The following is a 3668-nucleotide window of genomic DNA, read 5'->3' on the forward strand; positions in this document are numbered from 1 at the left end:
CCAACAAGGTCACTACTACTTTGTCTGTAGAAGGTTAAACTGGAATTAAAGCTTGTTGAGCGTTCATGTCTTGATGTTGATAGTTCTGGGTCATGGGCACTAAACCTCTATTATGGTCCCCTAAGTTCCCTTGTCCTTGATGTTGAGTTAACTGGTTGAAGTGTGATGGTTGTGGTGGTGGTTGTGCATAGACAAGAAGACAATAGAAGTCGGAATGCTCAAGACTAAAACAGACATTACAGCGAGTATATTTAATGTTCATGACTGGAGTGGGTTTTTATTGAACAGAGATGGCATCTACCTTTTTAGTGAGGGCATCGATAAGAGTTTTAAGCTCGGAATCAGGTTTAACCTCAGAAGAAAGAGTAGAGCGGGAAGAGTCGTGACCTCCCCAATTGTTGTTTCCCTTAGATTGATCTTCTAAGAATTTATAAGCCTCTAAGGCTCTTTTACTATGAAAACTACACCCAGTCATGATATCTAGAACCTCTTTATGATAATGTGAAAGCCCCCTGAAGAAGGCACGAACAAAGCGTGTCCTTCGCAAGATTATGATGCGGGCATTCAATGAGAAAATCAGTGAAACGATTCCAAGCCTCTGAAAAAGATTCATGAGGATTCTGGCAAAATAAATGAATTTTTTGAAGCATTTCATTTGTCTTCAATGGTGGGTAAAACTGTTCCATGAACAATTGAACAAGATTAGCCCATGAGTCCACAGAGTTTTGTGTTTGGGCAGTTAACCAAGACGCCACCTTGTCAGCTAGGGTGAAAGGAAACACCCTTAGTTTAACTTGATCCGGACTTACGCTAGGATGATGGAATATAGTAAGAACTTGGTCTATCCTACGTATGTGCTGATAAGGCTTCTCTTGGTCTAAACCATGAAAAACCAGTAACAAGTTAAATATATTAGGGAGGATTCGAAAATCCCCCACTAGGTCTGCAAGAACGATGCACGACTTAGGGCCATCGTTTAGGGCTTTATAAAAATCAGAGAGAGGAGTCTCTTGTTATTTAGCCATTGATCCAGGTGTAGTGTGTGAAATTCTAGATAGGCGTGTTGTATTTATTTCTATGAAAAACAAGCCTGATTATACTAGAATTAAAACTCCTCTGACAGAAGAGCCGATGAGTGGAAGGAGTACCTGAATGCCTCCTTGCTACGCGTTTGAATAGCGTCTTGTATACGCGATCTCAGTGCTTGTATGATGTTAGAAACACTAAATAACTTGAAGAAATGAAAATTTGGACTGACCTGTGAAAAATCGGGCTGGTACACAAGAGGGCGCGGGTCGCGCTCACTTTTAGCCTAGGTAGGGCGCAGGTCGCGCTCACAATTAGCCTAGGTAAGGCGCAGGTCGCGCTCACAGTTAGCCTTGGTAGGGCGTGGGTCGCGCTTAGCCAAAAAGTAGATTTCCAGGCGTTTGGGCGCGAGTGGCGCTCAACTTTTGCTTGCCCATGGCGCGGGTCGTGCTCAGGTTTGGCCTTGTATGGGCGCAGGTCGCGCTCTCCAAAAAATATAAATTTTTACAGTAGATTGCTAAGGCGTCTATCAAGTAGCTTGTAAAATTTCAGATCAATCAGAGCTAAGAAAGTCCATCTACTGCCCTCCAAAGTTTGTGAAACAGTTTTCGGACACAATACAAACAACCAAATGGTTAACCAATCAAAACGGAGACAAAAATCGCCAAAATTTTACTGGAGACTCCTGATAGATCAAGGATATTCCTGTAAATATTTTAGAGCAATTCGAGCTCTACAAACCCTCCTTATCGGCTGTTGTTCTAGACATTAAGTGTTTGCAACACTGCAGAAACACACTGGAAACACTCCACTAGTTAGGAGGTCAAAACAAATCAAAAACTTGTGAAAGTTTTACTGAAAACTTCTGACTTAGGATAGATACTCCTGTAAAAAATTTAGAATTTTTAGAACTGCCTAAGTAAACTTACTCGACAGTTTTTACCGAAACTTACGGTGTGAAAACTAAATTACAACAGTGTAAAGATAGGAATAGTTCACTAGGTAAACCAACTTGGAAAACTTTGAAATTATTTTAGTAAATCAACAACACATTATATATTATGTCTGGAAATTTTCAGAATTTTCAAAAATTTATAAATACCTTTACCACAGTATTTTCCTCTGTGAATCCGCAGCCCCTATGCCTAAAACAGTGAACAGTTCCAAAAATTCAAGAAATAAGAATGAAAAATTAAAAAGGTGGGTGGGTAGAGAATGGGGGATTGCCCCTTGGATTCAAGCAATTGAATTCTTGTCTTGAACGAGATTAAGATGGCAGCGGCGCCATTTGATATCCTATAAAAACAGTTAAACACAAATATTAATGCTAAAAGAACACTAATATGTAATCCTACCGTTCTAACGTTTAAATCAATTCTTCTTACTCTCAAAACATAATCATGAAATACAAGGAGTAAGGATTCGTTCCACTCTTAACTCTCTAGACTTAAATTAAATTCAACTAATCAAACCAAAAGGAACAATGGTGAGAGTAATGATTTGAATAAGAAATTAAGTTTATAAATCTAATAAAACAATAAGAACAAGACATGATTGAATGAATAACAACTACTTATTAATCTAATGAACAATAAGAAAAATGATTCAAAATGAATTTAAATTGAATTTAAAATAACTAAATATAACTAAGAATTGAATCAATAATCTAAATTGAAATGAAGAACTAATACTTTATTCTAAAAACTAAATATGATTTTAAACTATTTAATTGAATGTAAAAAAACTAGATCTAGATCTAAAAACTATTCTCTAATGGCGACCTTCTAACCTAACTAAGTATATCTTAAGAGCTAAGTCTTGTCTTTTTTAAAGGAGGAGACCAGATCCACATTTTCGTGCATGGGCTGAGGAGCCATCTTTTGGGCTGGAAAATTGAGCCCAAAGCCCAATTTCTTCAGTCTACAGAGCCCGTTTCAGCTGACTTTGACTTCAGCAGACTTTTCGTCCACTTTTGCTCCTCTGATTGGGTCAAGGCTTGGACCATTGGAGATCTCTTTCCGAGCCGGTCGTTTTGACATAAGGTAGGCCTAATTTCGAGGCCTGAGTCCAAAGATATGGTCTTCGGAAGTTCTACTGACTTGTGCACTATTTCTGCCCGCGTTGACTTTTCAGCTTTTGACTAGGCTTTACAAAGGCTTTGTCTCCTTGAATCTTGGCCTTTAATCACAGAATTTCTTAGCAACCTATCATTGCTCCTTTATCTCACCAAGCTGGCACATTTCTGCACATAATTGACTTCAATACCTGAAATACATAAAAACACGTAATCAACATTAACTCTTATTTATTACTCACATAATTGGTCTAAAAGTATGATTGTTAAAGGGTTAAAACTACAGTTTTGGGCTCTTATCACATGCTAATAGGTGTTTTAAATGTTATCCTATATGCCCACAAAGCATTAGTTAAGCGTCTAAACCAATCTTTCCTATCAGGATTAACTGTCGTTTCTAAAATATTTTTAATTTCTCTATTAGATACCTCTACTTGACCACTAGTTTGTGGGTGATATGGAGTCGCCACCTTATGGGTAACTCCATATTTCTTGACTAAAGCTTCAATAGCTCTATTATAAAAATGTTTTCCTCCGTCATTAATGATGGCCTTAGGTACACCGAAAT

At 37.8% G+C, this 3668-nt stretch overlaps 1 non-coding gene across 1 annotated transcript; it reads left to right on the forward strand.

The window, feature by feature from the left end:
- Positions 1 to 546: 546 nt before the first annotated feature.
- Positions 547 to 650, forward strand: LOC147474325 (small nucleolar RNA R71). The gene has a single exon (XR_015209952.1). It is a non-coding gene; the product is annotated as a small nucleolar RNA R71 (small nucleolar RNA).
- Positions 651 to 3668: the final 3018 nt, after the last annotated feature.

This window comes from Coptis chinensis, chromosome 9 (assembly GCF_015680905.1).
Source record: "Coptis chinensis isolate HL-2020 chromosome 9, ASM1568090v1, whole genome shotgun sequence".
NCBI classification, from domain to species: domain Eukaryota; kingdom Viridiplantae; phylum Streptophyta; class Magnoliopsida; order Ranunculales; family Ranunculaceae; genus Coptis; species Coptis chinensis.